Here is a 10,563-nt window from a genome sequence, read left to right on the forward strand (position 1 = left end):
CAATGAAAATATTCTGAACAATTAAAAGTATAATCAGATGCAACATAGTAACTGGCATGAAAACATGTTAAATGATTTCTAAATCAAATAAATGCAAATTAAAAACTTATTTATTTACTTTGGTGGGAGGGGCATCAATTAAGTTAGCCAAGACTAAAAACTTAATTATAACATCTGCAGCTAACGAGAGCATCATTAAACATGTTCAAGTCAAAAGCGTGGGTGTCATGCTTGATTCCTAACTCAACAAAACGCCAACCTAGCAGCAAGCCTTAGTGATTATACTACAATATAGTTTGTACTTGCCTTTTCTATTCTCGACTTCCTCACCACAGTCCAAGTCACTATCATCTCAAGTCAGTCATTACAACAGTCCTTCTAATTGGTTCCTCACGTTCACCTTTCAATCCATTCCACATACAACAACTCAGACTCCAAGGCTCTGCTTGTTATGCCTCCTGCCCCTGTCCCTGATCTGACCACATACCATCCCGCTACCATATGCTGCTCTTCTTCCAGGTCCTCAAACTAACCCAAGTTCTTTCTGGCCTCAAGGGGCTTCTTACATTTCACATGCTGTTCCCTCTTTCTGGTCTACTTTTCTTCAATGCTTGGCTCCTTCTCATCTTTCAGCCCCAATTTAAATGTCACCTCCTTGACCACCCTATCAAAAAAGTAGGGCCCCCTCCTCACCATTATTCTCCATAACAGCAAACTATTTCCTCCATCAATGCACTTATCACAGTTGTAATTATGCTTATTAGTTTATTCATTTATCATCTGTCTCTCATGATTATAAGCATCAGGATGGCAGGGACAATGTCTTTGGTTTAACATTGTACATTCAGTGCCTGGCAAAATACTGGCACGTAGTAGGTGTTCAAAAAATGTTCATTGAATAAATGAATGGTGTCAAGTTCTCTGAAAATATTCCAGGGAGATTTTGATTGGGACTGCAGGTTATAGGCAGATTATGAAAGCACCTTCAAAGCTAAGCAAAACATAGCTAACTATGCTAAGTTAAAAACAAAAAACCAGCGAACCCTTGCCCGAATGTAAGCAGAGCAGAATGTTATCATGATGGAAATGGTGATAAGAAATCTCAGTAGGGTTGGAGGAAGACCCTACAATCTGGGAGGCAATGTTTTCTCCCCTCTTAACTAGTTAGCAAACAGAAATAATGGCAAGTGTAGTAACTTGACTCTGAAAGCCAATATTTGCTGTTATAAAATAGGAACTTCTTGGCAACAACCATGAATCCATCCTGCTCTTTGTTCCGAGAACCATTTCTTCCCTCTTCATTTCACTCTTACCTTGCTGCCCTAAGGTCGGAGTATAAATACTTGCAACCTCTTCAGAGTCGTTAATGTCTAGACGCTCATCATACGTCTGGTTTTCAACAATCTTGGTCTAAGCAAAAGGAGACATAACACAGGACATTAAGTACTCTGCTATGAGGTGCAATTTCAAACCAGCATTGGTTCCTTCCTCACCCAAGACACGAATTTTGCATAAAATCTTAACCCTCAACCAAACTGTTCTTATGGCTTCTTGGCCCCAGGTCAAGCTGTTAAGTCCTTCTGCTGTAGCCCTTATTTAGGAAATGCTGGCAGACTAGCTTAGGCAAGGGGGAACCGTGGAGGAAAACGACAGCCAACTTCTGCAGCAGCTCCCCAAAGCTGTAAAAAACAGGCGCAAGGACAGAACGGTATTTTGATGTAGATGGCGGCTCTCTCCTCTGGCTCGGTCAATGTCCCCAAGGCTGAAGGATTTCTCAGGGGAAGCTGTAGAGGCTCTAGTAAGAGTTCTGTTTCTGGAGTCACTTCTGGGGGAGGGGTGCCCGAAGAGAGTAAACTCCAGACTCTCGGTCCCATCCAATAATACCGAAAGCATCACCCCATTCTCCACCCCCGTCTTGCAAGAAGGATCCCACCTAAGTTCCTTGGGAGTAAAGCAAACAGGATGGTTGATGGAGGGTTAGGGAGGTTGGGAAAAGAAAGAGTGCCACAGACCTGGGAAGAGGAGTAGGGAGCAGGGAGAAAGGCAGTCTTCTGACACTCCTCTGGAATGGAGGAAGGCAGCTCCCTCTCTCCTAGGGTGAGTACTAATTACCTGTAGCCCCTCTGAATCCGTCTCCTCTATATGGAAAGAACCCCAGCCTAGGACTGGGGTCTCACTCCAATTACAGGCCGGCCAGGTCACTCTGGGGCTTCCAGTTGGAGCAGCCCGTCTGTTGTCAGTCGCTAGGCAAAAATCACATCGCGAGACTTCCTTTCACTCTCGAGAGAGTTCCCCCACTCACCCGCGCTTTCCACCTCCTCCAGCGAAGGATCTCTGGGCAGGCAGAAGGGCCTAGAGCGGCTCAAAGTCTCTCTGGGCGGCCGGCTCACCTGTTTGTCTATGGTTTCAGGAGATGAGATTGTAGCGGCATCTAGCGGCTGCGGGTGGCAGAGCCGGCTGATGAATTTCGGCTTTTATAAAGAGCTCTCCAATCTGCAAACATGGTTTTTCCCTAGGAAGAGGATCATTGGGCATGCAGTTATTCCTGCTGTTGTTAGGTGCCATCGAGTCGTTTCCGACTCATAGCGCCCCTATGTACAGCCGAATCAAACACGGCCTGTGTCGCGCCTTCGTCACAATCGTTGCTATGTTTGAGCCCATTGTTGCAGCCACTGCGTCAATCCATCTTGTTGAGGGTCTTCCTCTTTTCCGCCGACCTTACCAAGCATGATGTGTTTCTCCAAGGACTGGTCCCTCATGATAACATGGCCAAAGTAAGTGAGACGAAGCCTCGCCATTCTCGTTTCTAAGGAGCACGCTGTCTGTACTTCTTCCAAGACTTGTTTGTCCTTCTGGCAGTCTTTGCCATGCTATCCATAATTTACAGTTATTCCTCCTAGATCAGTCTAATTAGCATTTAGGCAGACTCTCCAGGGAATATTCCCGCAACATTCTCTATGTCCTTTTATGGATTTATATTACATTATAATATAATATGGCTGAAAGTCGAGAATACCAGAAGGATGTTTACCTGTGTTTTATTGACTGTGCAAAGGCATTAGAGTGTGTGGATCATAGCAAATTATGGATAACATTGTGAAGAATGGGAATTCCAGAACACTTAATTGTGCTCATGAAGAACCTGTGCAGAGATCAAGAGGCCGTTACTCAAACAGGACAAGAGGACACTGCGTAGTTTAAAATGAGGTAAGATGTGCGTCAGGGTTGTATCCTTTCACCGTACTTCTTCAATCTGTGTGTCGAGCAAATAATCCTAGAAGTTGGACTATATAAAGAAAAATGTAGTATCAGGATTGGAGGAAGACTCAGTAACAACCTGTGTTCTGCAGGTGACATAACCTTGCTTGCTGAAAGCAAAGAGGACTTGAAGCACTTACTGATGAAGATGAAAGACTAGGGCCTTCAGTAGGGATTACATCTTAACGTAAAGAAAACAAAAATCCTTACAACTGGACCAGTAAGCAACACCATGATAAAAGGATAAAGTATTGCAGTTGTCAAGGATTTCATTTTACTTGGATCCACAATCAACACCTGTGGAAGCAACAGTCAAGAAATCATACATGTATTGCATGGGACAGATCAGCTGCAAAAGACCCCTTTAAAGTGTTAAAGAGTAAAGATGTCACCTTGAAGACTGAGGTGCGCCGAACCCAAGCTAGGAAACCCTGGTGATGTAGTGGTTAAGGGCTACATCTGCCAAGCAAAAGGTCAGCAGTTTGAATTCACCAGGCGCTCCTTGGAAGCTCTATGGGGCAGTTCTACTCTGTCCTATGGGGTCGCTATGAGCCAGAATTGACTCGACAGCAATGGGTTTGGGTTTTAGATTTGGAACCCAAGCTACGGCATTTTCAGTCACATCGTATGCATGCGAAAGCTGGACAATGAATAAGAAAGGCTGAAGAAGAACTGATGCCTCTGAATTATGGTGTTTGCAAGAAATGTTGAATATACTGTAGCCTGCCAGAAGGATGAACAAATCTGTCTTGGAAGAAGTACAGCCAGAATACTCCTTAAACGCAAGGATGGCGGGACTTTACTCATTTACTTTGGACATGTTGTCAGGAGGGACCAGTCCTTGGAGAGGGACATCATGCTTGGTAGAGGGTCAGCGAAAAAGAAGAAGACCCTCAACGAGATGGAGTAACACAGCGGCTGCAACAATGGGCTCAAACATAGCAACGATTGTGAGGATGGCACGTGACTGGGCAGTGTTTCGTTCTGTTGTACATAGGATCACTATGAGTTGGAATTGACTCAACAGCATCTAACAACAACAACATCATTACATGATAATACTTCCCCTCCATGCTATCCTGTTCCATGGGACATACTTATGTTAAAACATTATTTGTTCTTTATTTGACCTTCAAATTTAATCAGGTGTCCTGTATTTTTTTTTACTAAATATGTCCATGAGCTTCTTTAAGGCAGGGTCTGTGTGAATTAATTTTAAAACTCTTCGTAGGGTCGGTGCATTGCATATATTTTTGCTGTTAGCTGCGTGGAGTCAGCTCCCATTAATGGTGACCCCATGTACAAGGCAACTAAACATTGCTGGTCCTGTGCCATCTTCACAATATTTGGTATTCTCGAGTCTGTGTGCTTTGTTACGGCCACTGTGTATTTTGAGTGCCTTCCAACTTAGGGGGCTCCTTTCCCAGCATTATATCAAACAATATTCTGTTGTGATCCATATGAGTTTCACTGGCTAATTTCCAAAGTAGATCGCCAGGCCTTTCTTCCTAGTCTGCCTTAGTCTGGAAGCTCCACTGAAACCTGTCTACCATGGGTGATCCTGCTGGTATTTGAAATATCAGTGGCGTAGCTTCCAGCATCACAGCAACACGCCAGCCACCACAGTACAACAAACTGTCTGACTGGTAGTGGTTGCAAGTATTAGACACTTTAAAAATACTCCTTGGGTGGGTGAATAAAGGAATGAGAGAATGAAGATGTAAGGAACATATATTTCAAAAACTGCAGACACAATTCATTTTGGAAGTTCAGGAGAGAGAAACAAAGAAAAGAACATTGGAAATTTGGCCCTGAAAACCTTCCAGAGGAAAGCAGGAAAGTGGCTTTAAAAGGAAAATAAGCTGAGAAACTTTAGTTATGTCCTCAAGATAAAGTCTTAGTTAAAAAATAAATAAATACTCTTTGGTTATATTTTTTAAAAAGGAAAATGAGAAGTACCTTCTTCGAGAGACTTCTGGTTTAAAATGAAACTGCAAAATTTTTTGGTTTATGTGATCTGTTACTGACAGGAACAACAGCTCAGGGGCTGGGGGAAGGAGAGACGGGGAGCAACTGCTTAACAGCAATGGGGTTTCCTTTTTGGGGTGATGGAATGTTTTAGAACTAGATGGAGGTGATGGTTGCACAACATTGTGAATGTACTAAATGCCACTGAATGGCTCATTTTAAAATTGTCAATTTTATGTTATGCGAATTTCACCTCAATAAAAATGACCGAGTTTTATTAAGTAGAAGTACTTTGAATATATAATCTAATTTACTACCTAATTTAACAACCTTGTGAGGTCACTGCCAATTTATGGATCAGGTAATTGAGGTATAGAGAGTTAAAGTAACTTAGCTAAAATCACCCAGCTAGTGAGTGCTAGAAAGAAGAGTCAAGCACAGGTCAGCCAGTCTGATCCCCAAGTCTCTGCTTCTAACCATTACAATGTACTGCCTCTAAGACACTCCTCACGAAGCATACTCTCGGGAATGTCTTTTCTTCTGCAGTTTATTTGGGCGAATGTTGTATTTGCAAAGAATTAGCTTCAATTGGTCTTTGCTGAGTTTCTGAGATTCATCTTAGAGGCCCCTGGAAGCTGTCATAATAGGGCAATAATTCCAAATGGGATTTTTACTTCTTCTTTAATTAAGAATTTGTTAATGTGTTTTGAAACGTGTGCTTTTCAAACAAAAGATCCCTAGGTGGCTGTGATAGTTTAGACTGTGTGTCAGCTTGGCGTGGGCCATGATTCTCAGTGTTTTGACAATTGTTCTTCTTGCGATCACTTCCCTGTTGAGATTTGATACGTGATCACCCCCAAGATGGGATCTGCTGTGAGTAGCCAATCAATTGACAGCGAGTTTCTTTGAGCGTGTGGCCTGCATCGAATATAAGTGGACATTCTGGTAAGGCTCATGGGCTTTTACTTGCTGTAGCTGGCTCCTGTTCATCTGCCCTCCAGTTCTTGAGAATTGAGCTACCAACATACCTTCAGTCTTGCCTGCCAATCTTGGGATTCATCGATCTTCGCAGCCTGTGAGCAAGAGCCCTGCTCTCTGACCTGCCAATCTTGGGTTCGCCAGCCCCTGCGGTGAAGCTTCTATCCTGATCCATGGACTTGGGATGTTCCAGCCTCTACAACCACTCGAGCCATTTCCTTGATATAAATCTCTGTCTCTCTCTCTCTCTATATATATATGTATGTATATATTTATATGCCTTACTGGTTTAGCTTCTCTACAGAACCCAGCCTAAGACAGTGGCACAGTTTTCACTGGATTACTTACCAAAAGGTTGGTAGTTTGAACCCACCCAGTGGCTGGCACTGCAGAAGAAAGGCCTGGCAATCTGTTTCCATAAAGATTACAGCCAAGAAACTCTACAGAGCACAGTTCTACTTTGTAACACATGAGATTACCATGAGTCAGAATCAACTTGACAGTAACCGGTTTGTTTATTTTTGTAACAAAAATAAATAATACAGTTTGACATATATCATTCCAGACATGCAAAGTTTAAAAATATGCTAGCTTTCTAAAGATTCTTTTAGAAGGCCATTTGAGATGGAACTGATGCTGCTTTCTAGCCATGAGACCTTTGATAAATAGTTTTCCTCTCTGTACCTTGGTTTTCTCATCTGTAAAATGGGGATAGTAATGGTACCTGTCTCAGAGAGGAGTTCAAGGATGGTGCATTTGGCTGCTAATCAAAAAGTTAGAGGTTCAACTCTATCTAGAAGTGCCTCAGAAGAAAGGCTTGGAGATCTACTTCCAAAACACCATTGAAAACTCTATGGAGCACAATTCTACTCTGACACACACGGGGTCATGATGAGTTAGAATCAACTGGACTGCAGTTGGTATCTCAGAGAATTCTTGTCAAGATTAAATGAGATAATCTGTGTGAAGGATTTCGAGTAATGCCTGGTACATTGTAAGTGCTCCATAAACATTAAGGAATACACAGGAGATAGAGAGCAGTAATATGTTATAACAGGAAAAGCTAGGTTTGAATCCTGGCTCTACCGTTTACTGGCTGCGTGAGTTTTGTTAAGTTGCTTAACTTCTTTGATCTCTAGTGTCCTTATCGGAATTGTTGTAAAGGATTAAAGATAATGTGTGTGAAGTACCAGTTGTTTGGCCCACCCCGACTCATGGTAATTCCATGTTTGTCACAGTAGAGCTGTGCTCCATAGGATTTTCAATGGCTGATTTTTTTTGAAATATATCACCAGGCCTTTCTTTTGAGGGCCCTGTGGGTGGAATCGAACCTCCAACCTTTTGGTTAGCAACTGAGTGCATTACCATTCAATAAAAGATGGCTGTTATGCTCTGTTGCAGACATAGGTTTTACATAAGTGAACGTGTTAGGGGTGAGATATGGGATAAAATAATATAGGGAAGAACTGCTGAATCAAATATACTCTGAAATCTGGCATAGGAGAACTACCAAGAGAGTCAGAAAACTGAATTTGAGTCCTGGTTTCATCACATACCGGCCTAGAAAAGTCAAGTAAATTGCTTAAACTGTCATCGTTTTCTTCATCTGCAAAATGTTCATAAGCACAATGACTGCCTGCTTCTTGCACAGGCTTTTTATTTTATTTTAGGTATAATTCACAAACTTTAAAAGTCACCATTTCAGAAAGAAAGAGTCCTCAGATAAGCAAAACATTATTGGAGAAAAAGAACAAAGAAGGAGGCCTCATATGACCTGATCTCAGAACTACTGTACAACCACAGTAGTTAAAGCAGTCTGGTACTGGTACGACAGACACATAGACCAATGGAACAGAATTGAGAACCCAGATGTAAATCCATCCATCTATAGTCAGCTGATCTTTGACAAAGGGTCAAAGTCCATTAAATGGGGAAAAAGTCTTTTTAACAAATGGTGCTGGCAAAACTGGATGTCCATCTGCAAAAAATAATGAAACAGGACTCATACTTCACACCATGCACAAAACCCAACTCAAAATAGATCAAGGACCTAAACATAAAACCTAAAACTGTAAAGATTATGGAAGAAAAAATAGGGACATGACAGGGGCCCTAATACATGGCATAAATAGAATACGAACCATTACTAACAATGAACAAACACCAGAAGATAAACTAGGTAACTGGCACCTCCTAAAAATGAAACACTTATGCTTATTGAAGACTTCACCAAAAGAGTAAAAAGAGAACCTAGAGACTGGGAAAAAAATTTTTGGTTGACATATCCGACAACAGCCTAATCTCTAAAATCTATAAAATACTTCAACACCTCAACAACAAAAAGACAAATAATCCAATTAAAAAATGGGCAAAGGAATGAACAGATACTTCATCAAAGAAGACATTCAAGTGGCTAACAGACACATGAGGAAAAGCTCTTGATCACTAGCCATTAAAAAATGTAAAATCAAAACCACAATGAGATACGGTCTCACCCCGGCATTACTGGCAAGAATCAAAAAAACAGAAAATAACAAATTTTGGAGCTGCGGAGAGATTGGAACTCTTATGCACTGCTGGTGGGAATGCAAAGTGATACAACCATTTTGGAAAGCAATATGACGCTTCCTTAGGAAGCTAGAAATAGACATACCATATGATCCAGCAATCCCACGCCTAGGAATATATCCTAGAGAAGTAAGAGTCATCACACGAATAGACATATGCATACCCATGTTCACAGCAGCACTGTTCACAATCACAAAAAGATAGAAACAAGCCTATCAACAAATTAAGGGATAAACAAACTGTGGAACATACAAAGGAGCATTACCAACCAAAACCAAACCCACTGCCATCGAGTCGATTCCGACTCATACCGACCCTACAGTGACCCTATAGGACAGAGTAGAACTGCCCCATAGAGTTTCCAAGGAGTGCCTGGTAGATTTGAACTGCTGACCTCTTGGTTAGCAGCTGTAGCACTTAACCACTACGCTACCAGGGTTTCCCAATGGAGCATTACAAGTTATGCTGGCTTCACCAGTATTGTGTATACTGTCTTACCCTTCACCAAAGTTACCACTTACCTATTGTTTGTTTAGTGTTTTCCATCCCCACCTCTCCCTTCCCTTATAACCATCAAGATTGTTTCTTTTTGTGTGTAAACCTTTTCATGAGTTTTTATGGTAGTGGTCTCATACAATCTTTTGTCCTTTTTTTAAAATAATTTTTATTAATATTTGTCCTTTTGTGATTGACTTATTTCATTCAGCATAATGCCCTCCAGATTCATCCATGTTATGAGATGCTTCACAGATTCATCATTGTTCTTTATCACTGCGTAATGTTCCGGCTATGGGGTGAAACAAACTGAAATGTTCTAGGATGTTGCTAATAAACTGTTGATATAGATCTTGCAGGTGCAGACCATGCACAAAAGAAGTAAGAGTAACCGCCGTTTGACCTTCCCTAGCCCATTGGAGGGGCAAGGTGTGGAAGGGAACCAGTGCGCCACACATCCCATAATGAGTCATGTCAAGGGTAACCAAAGGACTTCCATCTTAAAGAAATCCTGTGTGCGCACCCGCATTTACGTAACTCAGTCCCTTCTCAGAAATCTCTGCCCTTTGCCCAAAGACGTCATGAATAAACATCGAGACCTCTCCTTGTTGAGACCCTTAAATACCTGGCTCTTAGGCAAACTGGGGAGACAGTCTCTCTGAAGGTTCTAGCCCTTATTGTCTCCTTTTGCTAGCTGCTGGTAAAATTAATTTGCTGGTGTGACTCCAGTCTGCCTCAATAGTCTTATTGGGTGGTGCAAATCCAGTTGGGTACGACCGAGGTAGGGGCCCTTGGTAACATTTAGGTAACTCTGCCAGGACAGGCATTCCCTGTCCCAGGTGCCCAGCGACCAAGATCTCTGTGAGCCCAACCTTCTGCCGGTAAGTAGCAGCAGCCTGGACCTCTTAGTTCGGTGTCTCCTCAAAACGTTGAGGTTGCATGGGATTCCCAATTTCTTGAGGAACCACACACAGGCAAATTTTTGTCCTCTAATCTCCTTTCTGATCCTGTGCCCAGCCGCCAGGTCCTTGGGGTTGTCTTCGGTTCTCTCTTTCCACTTTTACTTTATTACTTCTTCCCGTTCCTGATACAGCCATTTCGCCTGTTACATATTTTGACCTGAAGGGTGGTCTGCTTACTGGATTGCAGTCCACTCCCCAGGTCTGATCACCCAGGGAGGCTGAGGACTGGGTGCCCCCATCCCTATGGCCTAAGGAAGGGACCTCCCAAGACGAAAGTTCCTCCCTGCCAGTTGTCAGATTTTCTATTCTTTTGTAAGGTTTTGGAGCCATTTGT

General features: G+C 42.3%; 1 protein-coding gene across 3 annotated transcripts in view; it reads right to left on the reverse strand.

Annotated features, from left to right (window-relative positions):
- The window catches only part of IFT46 (intraflagellar transport 46), a 32,317-nt gene extending 30,000 nt beyond the window's left edge, over positions 1-2,317 (reverse strand). Inside the window, exons 1-2 of one of the 3 annotated variants that reach the window (XM_049857059.1) lie at positions 2,113-2,317; positions 1,314-1,410 (exon numbers count right to left, since the gene is read on the reverse strand). The gene's annotated coding sequence lies outside the window, so the exon portion shown is untranslated. The remainder of the gene's footprint in view (positions 1-1,313; positions 1,411-2,112) is intronic. The other 2 variants (XM_049857061.1, XM_049857060.1) reach the window with 2 other exon arrangements.
- Positions 2,318-10,563: the final 8,246 nt, after the last annotated feature.

Source organism: Elephas maximus, chromosome 17 (genome assembly GCF_024166365.1).
Source record: "Elephas maximus indicus isolate mEleMax1 chromosome 17, mEleMax1 primary haplotype, whole genome shotgun sequence".
In the NCBI taxonomy this organism is placed as follows: Eukaryota; Metazoa; Chordata; class Mammalia; order Proboscidea; family Elephantidae; genus Elephas; species Elephas maximus.